We start from the raw sequence: 7,605 nt of genomic DNA on the forward strand, positions 1-7,605 counted from the left end.
CATTCACCTTATTTGATGCCTCCTAATCCGATCATCTTCTTCCTTCCACTCGTTTACGACAGTCACTCCAGTATTGGTGCCAGTCTCTGATCCACAGCATACTCCTCAGGTCCCGCAGTGTCTGTCCGACGTGAGCGTTCCCGGCTGCCAGGATGCGTCCATTGAGTTTAATGATCTCTCCTTCCCCCTCCGCTCTACTGCACATGCTCCCACACACTTCTTCACAGCCATTTGGGAGCCGAGAGTGCTTTAGCTGGGAGCGAGTGGCGCTGGAACATGTAAGTAATTAGGTATTTGCCTCATTTTTTGATTATCATCGGGCATACATCTACTGCTTGCTAGCAGTAGATATATGCCAAAAAACGGTAGAGTTTAATGATACTTTAAGCTCCATAAGCTGTTAACTGTACTTAAAGCAACTGGTGCAGACATTAGTAATGCTGTACTGTCCAGGTAACTATTAGCAGCACAGCTGTAATGTACTTGGGTGTCCATTTAAAAAGTAACATATATACAGCATATGCTATCTAGCTGTATTGCACTGCATTTGTCTAGTAAGCTAAATTCCTATATACTGTACACTTAGGGTTGCTACTTTATTGAAACCTACAGGCACTAACAGGACCCATGTTTTTTTTCTAAGCAGAGCTAAGGTTCATGGTGGGTTGCTGGGTCAGGTAATCAGTAGGCAAGCCCTTCTGAGTCTCTAGATAATTATAGTCCAACACTTGGAGAAGTGATGTTAGGCGAGACATTTTCCCTCCTTATCTTAGAATTAAAACACTCCACAAATAAATGAACAGAAATTACTAAAGCAAACAAAGTATGCAACAGCTATGATTACAATGAGCTTGTGAGGCATTTTAGACAACATGTGCAGGACCTGCATTAAAAGAATGTCCAGTTCCAAAATTATACAGTATCAGATGGTATTAGATTCTAGATTAGACTAATGTATTTCATGTTGTTGATTGTGCTCTTTTAATTGATTGATGAATGGTAGATTATGCTCTATCAGGATTTTGCAGCAAAATTATCTAAAGATTGCCAGCAATCTTCCAGGAATGGATAGATTTCCTGTGTAATTGATTAAATATCTTGTGTGGTCAGTGTTGTGTATTGCAGTGACACAACTCCTACTCCTGAGATCTTTGTAAAATATTTGCTGTGTTTAACTGGTTATAGTGGGGCTTAACTGCTGGTTTTGGCATGTACACAAGGGCACATAAATTGCCACAGTATTGTTCACTCAAATGCCAAGCTGTTTAAGTAAAATGACTGCTTGGCTCTAGAGGGCACATTAAACCAACCTCTGGCTCAAAGCAGGTTAAATCATTTTTAACATTTTTACTAAGCAGATTTAAGTCATAAATCAGCCACTGTGTGCGCATAAAATTCAAATTTATCAGTAGCGGACCAAATGAGCAGTCTGAAGCTATTGAAGTAATATTTCTGCTTTAATTATGCACAATAAAAAATTATGGTGTTTCCACAGGGAATCTATTTCCACTGAAACCAAAAAATAATTGTCAGTATTAAAAGAAATCTGGGAACCTGTGACCCTTAAAGACAATTGTAACTGCAATAATTATGTGAGCACTTTTTTTTAAATAAAAAAGAGATGAGACAGGATAACATTTCTGATGCAAAGTTAAAGCTTCTATCCACCCAAAACTGATACCGAATTTTAGTCTGGCATCATGAAAGCTGGATAACTCACTGGCTTCTAATATTTCTGAGGTAATGCCACAGTAAGATTTCCAGTGTCATAATTTCCTGTTCAGCCTAGCCTCATAATGGAGTCTCTCTCCTCATCTCCTCATCATAAGGAATCTAAGGCCACGCACTGTGTTAACCAAGAACTAGTCTGGACTATCTGTAAAAAAATAAGGCAACTGGACTTGCTGTATTTTTCTTGAAGACGTTTCACTGGTCATCCAACAGTCCTCCTCCCTGTCTAGGATGTGTACTTGACTGTCTTCAAAGGAGTGACCTTTTTCCTTTTTAGATGTAGGTATACTGCCGAATCCTGACCAGAGGCTTCTGCTCTTCTAGTCTGGGCTGTTTTGAACTGTGTGCCTATCAGGTCCATCAAAGAATATAAACTGACACTACTGATGCAAAACATTGTTGTAGTAGTTGTACAAACCTGTGATAATCTTTCAATTAGTTCATTTGTGACTGCATGTCACCCTGAATTAAAGGCCAAAGAATGTTTTCAGAATCCCTGAATAAGATCCATCCTGTGTTAGTAAACTGTCTATATTTCAGATGCAAGTCTAACTACTGACTACTGAATGTCACAAGTGGGTTTAAAAAGAGAATAGAGAAGCTTATTCTCAACATTGAAAGAAGTCAAGGAGCTATATACAAACTTGGTTTAGAATTCAGGATCCTCCTCATGCACAATGGAATTACATTATAATATAGTGTATATTAAATTTCAGTACAGCTCCCCTAGTGGGTAAGTGGAGTAGTAATAAAAGTAATAGGGACAGAATAAATACTGCTACAGAATGTTACATTTGGAATGAATACTCTTTTGTTCAATTATATAATTGTAGCTCCCCCCTGACCCTCAAAGGCATGTGGTGAACCCTAGAGGCAGGAGGGCTGACATTTCACTCTCGGGGATGGATCCTTAGCCGGATTATGGGATGCAAACAGTGAATTGTGCGACATTCACTTTAAGTACTTTTTAGATGCTTAGTTGATAGACCAGTCAAACTGGGAGAGAGGGTATATGGCTACAGACATCCATGAGCAAAAATAGACTCCAGACTCACCAATCCCTTCCAGCTTCTACAGTGTGGGAATACTTTAGTTGAGCAGAAGATGACACTGTGTAACAGATCCACAGCTGGATAGAGGATGTGCTTGAAATCTTCCCTTTGAGAGACATCAGACTTGTTCCTGAGGTTCATTCTATCCTGGCCTTACTGGCACCTTCAGCAGTCAAAGGGCTTCTCTGGCTTTCCTTCCCAGATAGTTGCAGACCCCTCCTGGGTCCACATCTGGCCTCCCGCAGGCTTGAGCTTCTCTAAGTAAATCTTGTAAATCCCACCCCCTGCCCTAGGCAAATGGCAATTTGTGAGTATTTTAAACATTTCTTCAGCATGTATCATTGGCCATGTAACTTTTAGGGATTGACTAATGAGGCCTAAACACTCCCAATGTTCTCCTATTGGCTGCTACACTCTGTGGCATGGTAACACCCCACTACAGAAAGGTGCAGATAATAGCAGAACACCTAGGAATCACCAAATGATCACAGACAACAAATCAGCCATTCTGATTACGGTTTCACCAACACTGGTTTTAAAGAGCCAGGATGGAAAGGGGCTTAATAATGTTGGACTTTTAGTGGTTCTTTGGTGAAGACAAAATGCTCCAAGACTTAGGGAAACCTACATCTACCACTGATAAGTATTTCTGATAGAATCCCACATGATAACAGCAAATATCTGCCAGAAGCATTTGTTGTACAGCTATGATCCATATGTAATAACAGCAATAAGTGCAGTAAATGCTAAGTTACAGCTATACCAAGCAATACGTTTTCATTTTTTAGAACTGTATTGTATTTCTTACAAAAAAAAGCTGATTGTCTTCAGGTTTTGTGTTTTCATCCTTTTGGGTGCTGCGTGTAATGTTAATATCAGAAATAAATAGTTCTTAGGATGTAAAGCACTGAAATAGAATGTATAGCTATACTTGTATGCAAATCAAAAATAATTATAATTAAGCAGTAAACTATTAAAGGGAAATAATAATACAATACAAAAAATTAAATATAAATCGAAAAATAGTGTTAGTACTTGTAGAAGACATTGATTTGTAAATGAATAAAAGTCTACTCTGTGATTCTGGAACATGTGTAAGGTAGCTCTAAGTCTCTTCGTCTTGGGTGTATTCTAAAACCAGTACCTTGTATTAAGTAAAAGCTTAATATACAGTATGTTAAATGGTACATGCTTTAAAAAAAACATTTTATCAGCCACTGTATACATGCTGACTAAATCTTCAGGCACTCTATAGGACAAGTTTTCTTAAAATACAAAGAAAATATGAAGAGCCTGGTAGCAATACAGCTTGGAAACTCCTGATGATGGAGCATGTCACACTGCTGTTATGACAGATGAAGAGACATGGTTTACAGCAACATATCAAATAACATAAACAAGTAATTATGTCAGCCATTTGATTAACCTGTTGGAGCCTATGTTGTCTGATAAGATCCCATATCTAAGGATATAACTGTGCAGCTTACCTGCTTGCAGAAATGGCACAGGAACAAGGGTACTGTTTAGTGGGCCATTTTGCTTAGAGATATTCTTTTAGGCTTTTAACATGACAAGTTTTGGATCTCCTGATAAAGAGCACTTGTAATAATAGATTATGTCTTATGTTTTTGATGTTGAAAATGCTTGGCTTGACTCATCTGTGATCAATGTCCCTGAAGATGTCTAACACATTCTGTAGTCAACTATTTTTCAAGCCTTACTTACTAACCACTGTCTAATTATTGTATGATGGTGGGATATTGGTAAGAAGGAAGTTGTCTGCGTAGGAGTTCCTGGGGATGTTAATTCTGTATTTACAAAAAACGAATTCACTTCAGTACAAACAGGATTTCATTATCAATGTGTTGGCATCATAAAATGTAGCCAAGGAACCCAGCCAGCAACGTTATTTTCTTTTTTTTGTGTGTGTAAAAACTGGTACAATTACTTATTACTATTTTGGAGATTAGAAACAATTATCCACATGGTAGTCCTATACTTGCCTATTGTTTACCTGTTAAGGACCATCTCAAGATTCTGAGACTTTGAAAACCCTTTTGCAGGAAAACAAGGCAGTAAGACTGTATTTGTCTTACTGTACCAAATACTTTGGACTTTGATTTACATTTTGCTGAAGAAAAGCTACTCTATGCTAAAAATCCATGAACATCACAATTACAATTAGATTTAATTGTGTATTTCCCTATTTTCTACCTGCAACTGTTTAGAAGGTCCATAGGGGGAGGTGACCACCTACTTGTCCCCAATGGGGAGCAGGTAAGTATGCATAAGTCGACTCCCTGTGATCACCCTCACCTATCTATTGGAAGTGTGAAGAACCTGGTGCCTTTCAGCCTTTATGTTGTGGGAGTGTTATTCCCCTATTTGAGGAACCCTTCACAAAGTACCCCCACAATGCCCATGGCCATTCTGGCTGGTATCAACATGGCAGGGGGCAGAACTATTGTTATGAAGATATCAGCTGAACTTGTATAAAAGCACAATCCTTGTATTTGCATTCTAAAATGCAATGATTCACTATCTCATTCTTGGTCAATTTTCTTTTCAAATGTGTTCAGTAAATGTCACATGAATGAGCAGGGAATGTAACATTCAACCTATGTTTACAATTTTTTTTTATTGGTTTTATAAAAAAAGAGGAACAAACAGTATATTAAAATGAAACCCAAGATAACATTTCCAAAAAAAGTCCCAAAGGAAGATGACCAGTAATTATCTTCATAGGCATATGTAACGATCAATATATGAATGAATCGTAAGAAAAGGTGAAAGCAGGCACAACAGAATGATAAATATAACATATTGAACACAGGGGGAAAAAGCATGGGATGTCCCCATGGCCAAAAGTGGTCAACCCCTCACGCAAGGGAACAACACGAGCCTGGCCCAAAGGAAAAATATGACACTCCCTAGGAGATTGAACTCAAATTTATAGCACTTGTGGTGCTAGAACATGAGGAGGGTCATGCTCAACTTCCACAAGGCTCAAAAAAAAGAGAAAAAAAAAAGGGGGGCGGGGTATGAGAAAGAAGAGATACAGTGTCAAAACATTGAGAAACAGACTAGATGATTAGTAAAAAGAGAGAGAATGTAAAGAGTGGAACACTATTTAGCAAGCCAGGATCCCATCTGAACGCACTGCAGATCATCACTCCCACCCACCCCATGGTGCACTTTATCTTCATAGAAATCCATTAGCACTTGACAAGTAAAATTCAGGTGCCCAACAGCTGCTATTCATCTACCACTCTCCCTGATCCTCATACAATCCCACTTTAAACGTCTTCCCTACCTCTCTCCTTGCATTCTTGCACCCCTTTCATAGTTACTACTCCTCATTCACTTTACTGTCTCATACTTCCTCTGCACAGCCAGTTGTGAGAGCACACCCACTGTCAGACATTAAACATTTCTGACAAAGTAAATATCAGCAGTATAGAGATTGTGGGAAGCCAAATCAAAAATATAGTCTCTCAAAAAAAGGGATTCAATTCAGGCCATCTGTCCATCAAGCCAAATGTTGAAACAGATTGCAAAAACGTTTTTAATCCAGCGGAGGCTGCGAGGAGGAATGCTTGGACCTGTCTAGTTTATGGTTAAGCACCATATTAGAGTCGCCGCAAATGAAAACAGTACCCTTACTGTGGGAAGCAAGTATCTCAAGCATATGTGAAAGAAAGGGGAGTTGAGATGTTTTAGGCAGAGTAGCATAATATAGTCATCTCCGAGCCCAAAATGTTACCCTGCAGCAAGAGATAACGGCCTTGAGGATTGGAGATGGATTTCACTAGATATGTATGATTCGTTTCTTTCTGAATTAAAATTCGTACAAGTTTTCCAAAAGTCAGACACATTTGAATTTCCGAATCCTATTACATCCTAATGTGTCCGAATCCGAATTTTCAGATTTCAGACAAAGGAGGAATCAGGTGGGTAAAATGGCAGGCAAGCCAGAATGCTGCAAACCAGTTAAGTCAGGGTGGGACCCTTACAGAGACACTCTGGAGAAATCCTGGAGGCGAGCATATGAGGAGGTGACAAGAGAGCTGGAGTGCAGGAGGACTCGGGAAAAGTGAAGGGGGCGGTTTAGGTGATATTTTGAGATGAGGTTGGTGATGGGGCAGAGTTGTACATGGCTTTGTGTGTTATTGTTAGTATTTTACATTTTATTTGTTGGACAAGTGGGAGCCAGTGGAGGGACTGGCAGAGAGGGGTGGTGGACGCTGATCGGTTGGTAAGGTGGATGGGTCTGGCAGCAGCATTTGGCAGACTGAATGGGGTATAGCCTATTTAGTGGTAGGCCAATAGGGAGGGAGTTACAGTAGTTAAGGTGAGATATTACAAAGGAGTGAATTAGAATCTTTGCGGTGTCATTTGTTAAATTGGACGAATTTTGGAAATGTTATGGGGGTTGAGTTGTTTGTACATATGGTTGGTTTAAGCAATAGATCTTAGTCTTATACATTTTCTGTCCTGTCATTAGAGGCTGCAAGTGTTGCAGTAGATGCAGCAGAAGCATATTGGAGAGGAGGGGAGAAAGATGTGGAAAGTTGAGGAGTAGCAGACCCTTTTTTCAAGTAAGTGCATCTAGAAAAGTAAAAAGAAAAAACAGAACACAAAACCTAGACTATGGGGTCTATTCACTAAGCTGCCGAAGGATCTGGCCGTAGCTTCGGCCGATCCTTCGGCTAGCTTCGGCCCCAGGACCCCTTTGGTTCAGGAGAACCGAGGGGGTGCTGTACGGGCTATTCACAATAGCCCGTACAGCTCCTGATCATTGCCGAGCGGCTCGGTCGAGCCG

This window comes from Nanorana parkeri, unplaced genomic scaffold (assembly GCF_000935625.1).
Source record: "Nanorana parkeri isolate BGI_ZX_2015 unplaced genomic scaffold, ASM93562v1 scaffold440, whole genome shotgun sequence".
In the NCBI taxonomy this organism is placed as follows: domain Eukaryota; kingdom Metazoa; phylum Chordata; class Amphibia; order Anura; family Dicroglossidae; genus Nanorana; species Nanorana parkeri.